The sequence below is a fragment of the Vipera berus genome, assembly GCF_964194415.1.
Source record: "Vipera berus genome assembly, chromosome: 4".
NCBI classification, from domain to species: Eukaryota; Metazoa; Chordata; class Lepidosauria; order Squamata; family Viperidae; genus Vipera; species Vipera berus.
The window spans coordinates 23,631,891-23,638,871 of NC_138206.1; positions in this window are offsets into that span (position 1 = coordinate 23,631,891).

Below are 6,981 nucleotides of genomic sequence, written 5' to 3' on the forward strand. Positions count from 1 at the left end.
CATGAACATAAAATTCAGGCACTCCTGTTATGGGAATATCAGAATTGTTCCTGTATCCAAGACAACAGGAGAATAGAATAATTAACAATTAATTAACATATAGAAATTGGTGAGTGCTGAGATTTTGATCCTATTCTCTCTCTCTCTCTGGAAAGAAAAGGATTTCTTCAATAATCTAGATGTAACTATCTATCTCATCGTACTAACAGAATGGATTTTCACTGTTCTTAGTCTAATTGCTTTACTACCCTTTTGTTTATTTATTCATAAGGGCTGCTGTTAAATGACTTGGGAGAGCAATTGCTTAATGGATCAGTATTAAACCAAATGTTCACTGGTTTTTGGATGTTACTGAGAAGATAAAAGACCTGACCAGAAATTCCTGCCCCGAGAAGGGAATCTGTCTTTCGGAGAAGATATCTATTCAACACCCATCTCCCACTATGTGATCATTATTATTATGGACGGTCACAGAGTTAGCCAGGTGTTTAGACTGGCATTTTTATCCACCCATCTTTCCAAGGACCTGGGATAGGCAGATGTTGTTTGATGGTATTAAAGAAATAGTTGTAGGATGTAACAAGTAAAGCTGGCTTTTGTAATTGACTAATTTTATCAGTGACAACGGTGTTCAAGAGGTGCTCCAAATGTTTTGGGATTGTACCCAAGGTGCCTATTACTATCATTTTTCTCATTTTACATTTCTCAGTAATCCACTGAAGAGCAAGGGAACTGAAGAAGCTTCTTGGGTGAGAAGTGAAACATTTTCAAAGAAAAAGAAACCAAGAAAGTCCAGTGGCTGTTTGTAAAAGCACTTTTGGGACCACCATGCGTGATCAAGAATACCCATAGCCTCTGAAGAGCAAAAATCTGATTTGTACACCTGACCTAAAACAATTGGCTTGAAGCCACATTGTATTTCCCACATTTTATTCATTATCATCTGTTTTACCTTTTGATCAGAATCCTGCCAAACGTCTTTCAAGCACTTAGCAAACTAATCCCACTCCCCCACCCCGTAATGTTTGCATTCATTCTTCCTGCTTTTCCCTTTATAAAGTGAACAATACCAGCATTTTCCAATTGTCAGAAAGGCATGCAGCCTCCACACACATTAAGCACAGCGACTGCATAATAAACCATATCCATATTTTAACATTCTCTGGTTACGTCATCTATACTTGCAGTGTTAGCCTTTTTCAACAGTCTCATACCATTTTTTCCGTGGATTTATTTCAGTTCAATTTTTTAATGTATCCCCATGGAGCTCTCTAAGTTTCATCTCTCTCACTTTTCATTCAAATCACTGTTCAAATGAGTAGTTTCTTCACCCGCTTCCAAAACAATGCGCATCAAAATTGCTTGGCAATTTTGCCACCTCTTTAATCTTAACTATTTGTTGCTGTATTTGACTACCTTCATTGGGACTATTACTTTATATGCATGTTATAAAATATCATGGTCGCCCTAATTTTTTTGCAGCAATCATTTTCTTACGTGCATTTTCTTTTTACATGGCCTCTTTTCATTTATCTTTCCAAAAAACATGCTTTTCGTACTTTCCATTCTCATAACACCACACTTATCTGTGGTGTTCTATAACATTACTTTTTCACAGTGTTATTTCCTGCTGCAATCAAAAATAATTCTCAGCATAACTTACACATGCCTTCTCCTTATGACCAATTTATTTCATTCTGTAGGGGGATAATATTTGAACACTTTTTCATACAGGACGCATGCTTTCCCTTCTGATAGTAGTTATTTCTTTTCTCTTTCCTCCATTTTTTCCCATATCCATTTTCCCCCAAGATCCACTCTTGACTTTCATACAGGAATCATACTTTTACTTCCTGTCTTCCAGATTTCTGCCAGATTTATTCTTGGTTATGTCTTAATTAATTATGATATTTTGTTTATTTTTTTCTGGAACCATGCCTCTAAAATATTTTTGCTTTCAGTTCAAATTTTATATTAGTTTTCTGAATATTTTGACATATTTCTTTCCAATATTTCTGAGGATTTTTTTTACATAACCACATGTGATAAAATGTTCCTTTTGTTATGACACTCAAGTATTTATTGTTATATTATTTGTCTATCTTGGTAAATATTGACAGTTATATACCATTTGTAAAACATAATGTACTAATTTTCTCTTAATTTTTCCATGACTTTAACTTTTGTATTGTGACTTTATCTCTGAAGTTTTGTATCCACTTTATCACCCAGTTTTTTATTTGTTCTATCTCTATATGAGTGTCTATTCTCTCTCTCTCTCTCATCTATGTCCTAAGTCACTCATGCGCTCGTGACCTCCCGTTTAGACTACTGCAACGCTCTCTACATGGGGCTGCCCTTGAGGACCACTCGGAGGCTTCAGCTGGTGCAGAATGCAGCCGCGCGAGTTGTGATGGGGGTTTCCCAATACTTCCCGATACTATGTAACACCTCTACTCTGCGAGCTGCATTGGCTCCCGGTTGCCCTCTGGATGAGATTCAAGGTGCTGGTGATGACCTATAAAACCCTAAATGGCTTGGGTCCGGGATATCTGAGGGAACACCTGCTGCCGGCATCAAGTTCCCTTCGTCCAGTGCGCTCCCACAGGGAGGGTCTTCTCAGGGTGCCACCGGTAAGAGATTGCCGGCGGACGATACCCAGGGATAGGGCCTTCTCAGTGGGTGCGTCTGCCCTTTGGAACCAGCTGCCAGTGGAGCTGAGGACTGCCCCCAACCTCCGTTCATTCCGCCGGGACCTGAAGACCTGGCTCTTCGAGCTCTCTGGCCCAGGCTGAGAATTCTAATTTTAGCTTTAATCTTAATTTTAACTGGGGTTTTATTTATGCAGGGACGAATATAATTTTTTTAATCTGTTTTTAACTTTTGTATCTTTGTTTTTTAATCACCCTGTAAACCGCCCTGAGTCCTTCGGGAAAGGGCGGTATATAAATGTAATAAAATAAATAAATAAATAAAATAATAGGTGATCTTAGCTTAATGTTGTGTTTCAAATTGTATCTGCTTCCTCAAAGTCCCTGCTTTTTGGTCCATCTGTAGCAGGGGTGTCAAACTCGCAATGTCACATGACGTGTTGCGACGTATCGTGACTTTTTTTCCATTGCCAGCAATGGGGTGGGCGTGGTTTCACCATGATGCATCTGGCTTGCGGCCTGGCAGTTTGACACCCCTGATTCTGTAGTGTCAACACAAGAAGAATGCCAGGATAAGAAAAGGCTGATTTAACATCAGAATTGCTGGCAATCACTGTATAAGAACCCAACTGACATTTCTCTATTCTACAGAACTTGATATCTATTAAAGTGATGTTATGCTCACAGTACAAGTATGGGGCTGGAGCTGAGAAAGCTGAGAAAACTGTTGGCTATATTGTACATATATCTGTGCAAAGATATTAAGTTGACTTCTGGGTAGACTTATAAAGAGTTCTTGAACAAGACATTTCTCGTGTTACACCTCTCACTGGCTCCAAACAAGTCTTCTAGAAATTTGCATATACAAAATTTAATGTGAGAATATTATTCTCTAAACATGCTCTGACTATGTCAACATTCAGTGAATATTTTATAATCAAAATCAATATATGGCATCTGAAGATATTGCAGGGAGTTAATATTCAACAGGTCTGACATGCATCAGTATTTGGCAACACTACACAACTGCTGATGTAACAAATAATATTTGACAGTATCCCACAGATAACCTGCTATATGAAAATTAGTTACAAATTATACCAATTCTAGTCATTTATTTTTTCATCAACATTTAATCACATTTCCCGAATTTTATTTCAACTCTGTCACTTGCTGAGTCTGTTGCTATACCAGTGAACTCATTTTGAGAACTAACACGAATGAGTTGTCCCTTGTTGCAGTCTTGTCCATTACCATCAGTTGTTAGCAGTACCATCAAGGTTCAAGCAAAACAAGCCAACATAGTTCTCACATTGCAGACAGAACTTTCCCATCATAATAAGCCTACTGCTTTCCATAACATCTGCTTCTTACTTGTGAATGACTGAGTATGGGGTCACTAAGTAATATTACTTGAGCTGGGCCTTAGACTAAAGTGACAGAATAGGGACCATCATGAGTGGCAAATTATACAGGGTGCGCTGAGGGCTTATAGTTCTCTTCTTCCCAAATACACTCACACGCACTCCAAGAAACTAGATGCTATGTGGGAACCTCATGAGATGAGTTTAGTTTTAAGAGAAGAGTGCAATTAGATAAAGAGTGCAGAGTCAACATGAATGATGTCTGAGTGAGAATTGAGTGCAAGTGAGCAAGCAAGCCCAGGTAAAGGAAATGATCTTTGTCCTTTGTGCAGCTTTCCACCCCCTCATAGCCTCGTCGCCAAGTCAACCAGTCCCAGCTGGGAAGAAGCAGATTATTTATCTTCAGAGGTCAACCTCTTTCAGGCTCCTAACTAATCAATGCACTCAATCCAGAGGTAGTCCTACAGTATCCATCATACAAAGAGCTCATTCACAGATGAGCTTCTACAATAACAGTTCATAGACGGGCCTACTCACACCACACAAGGCAATCCTTCCCTATCTTGCATTTTATCTCCCTCACCTCCCTCCCTCCTATCTATGCCCAGGTGTCTTTTCCCCAGAGAAGACCACAAGTAGTCTAAAGCTCTAGCTATGGCCAAAGAGGCATATATCTATTCTCCTTTTAACCATGAATCTCTTTATTAAGCATAGATGCAATAGTAAAAGATACTCTCATGAAATAGATGGATTTAAGGTAGTTATGATTCATAACTTAATTCATTTTAAAAGGGTCTAGGTTAAGCATGAGTTCAATCTATAAAAGAAACTTTTTATTCATATTGCAAGCAGCACAAAAGACTTTAGTCATTTTGATAATATATACCAGGATAGCAATGCTGGAGAAACCCTTACTGGGTCCTGCAAGGGTATTGCATGGTACTCCATGAAAAACAACAGCTCATTGAATAGTAATATGTAATAGCATTGAATAAATAAGCAGGTTGTGGATGAGGAGGATTGTAATCCAGCATATCTGGAAGACATCACTGTAGGTAGTCTGCTTCAGAATATTCTAATTTGTCTTTCCACTGATTTATTGGTGATTAACTGTCTGCTAATATTGATAGTTTGATGCAAAACTTCCATGAAGAAAGCCTGCATTTTCTTTTTTATTTCTTTATATGATGCCCCTACTTCAAATGATGCACCTACCAACAATTCTGATCATACTTCATGTTGTGCAGATTTAGTTTGGAGCAATAGGAGGAGAGATCAAGGGTGAGGCAGCAGATTTCATGCTGGTATAGGTGGAACTAAAGGTTAGATGAAGAGTAAAGATATCAGATGTGGGATAAAAAAAATTGTATGATAAATAGATGAAAGCGATAAATCTGATAGTGTTGAATGTAATGATTACCTGGATTTTTGAAGCCCCCATGACATTTTAAAAAATATATTGTTATTGAAACTTCTATTGTTTTACTGTTTATTTGATTCATTGATTGATTGATTATGCAACATTTTAATTTGGTATTGACTTTTCACAACTAAATAGATCTTTTTCAGAATAAACTGTCCTCAGCATAGGTAGGATAAGTCTTCCAATGGGGCGCTCATAGCCACTGTAATTAAGTCAATTTGCCTTGTTGACTTCTCTTTTGTTCTTCTTTCCCAACATTTTAGGGTTCTTCAGCAAGTTAGGTCTTCACAAAATGAAACAATTTGAGCCTGCTTATTCGTCCCTTGAGTGAGAATTTTAGGTTGATTTGTTTTATGAAAATATATTAGATTAGCATTATAAAAACCTGGTTGATCATTTGGTGGCAACAAAAAGGGATTTCTGTTTGCTGACATCAAGCTGTAATCTATATTTTTACACTTTGTATCTTTTGGTATTTTCTAGGAATATGCAATTATTGTTGCACCAGTATAACAGTAATGATCATGGGATTTATATTGTCTCAAAGGTGGAATTGATGGCCACTAAATTGTGTGGTTTTAAAATGGTATTGGATAATCTCATGAAGAAGAGGTCTTTCAAGGACCAGCCTATCTCCAACTGGAACAGCGTACCTCCAAATGCCTTTTGTCTTATTATTTTATTTTATGCCATCCAACTCCAAACAACTCTAGGAAGCTAAAAATTCATAGTTGTAAGAGAACAAAATTGAGAGAGAGGTACATTCCTACATTCATTTTGATTTCAAGCAACTCAGTGGAATATGTTTGGCAAGTGTGGGAAGCTGGATCAAGATGAGTTTCATCCTGAACCACAGAGACCTTCTTATCAGCAAGATCGGGGGAAGTGGTCTAGGACAGAACATATATGTATATCAGATGTATACACAAATGCTTGTGTGCACGTATCCATCTGGTGTACTCCATGATATAAGATCTATATAACATACAGAAAGTACAGTATGTGTAATGACACACGGTTTGCCAGTGATAAAAGAGTTCTATATCTTAATAATACAATAAATGAAAACGTAATTTAATAAAATTTATTTATATATTATACGTACTATTAATATGCAATGACATTAATTTCATTAATTACTATCTACAATCAGTGACTATACTACTATAGATTACATCAATATACTGTATATACACTAAATTATCTATTTTGAATGACTTTGTTACGTGACAGATTGTTACTTTGCAGAGGTATTTAGCAGGGTCTCTTTTGTATGCTACGGAATATATTGGGGAAAAAATTAACTCGCTTTGACTGAGTGCAATGATTCCCATTTTTGTCTTGCTTTAATTCAGCGTTATTTCTGAGCATGGTGTATGTGAAAGGTTTTTGGAAATGTTCCTGTTCTGTTTGTAGGCTGAACTTCCTTGCTTGCAGGAACTGTGAAAAGGTGATAAGCAGCCAGTGGCCTTTCTAATCTCTGGCTGATAGAATTCACGCGGGTCAACAGTTTTTCCCAGGCTTGAGGTTTAAAATTCAACAA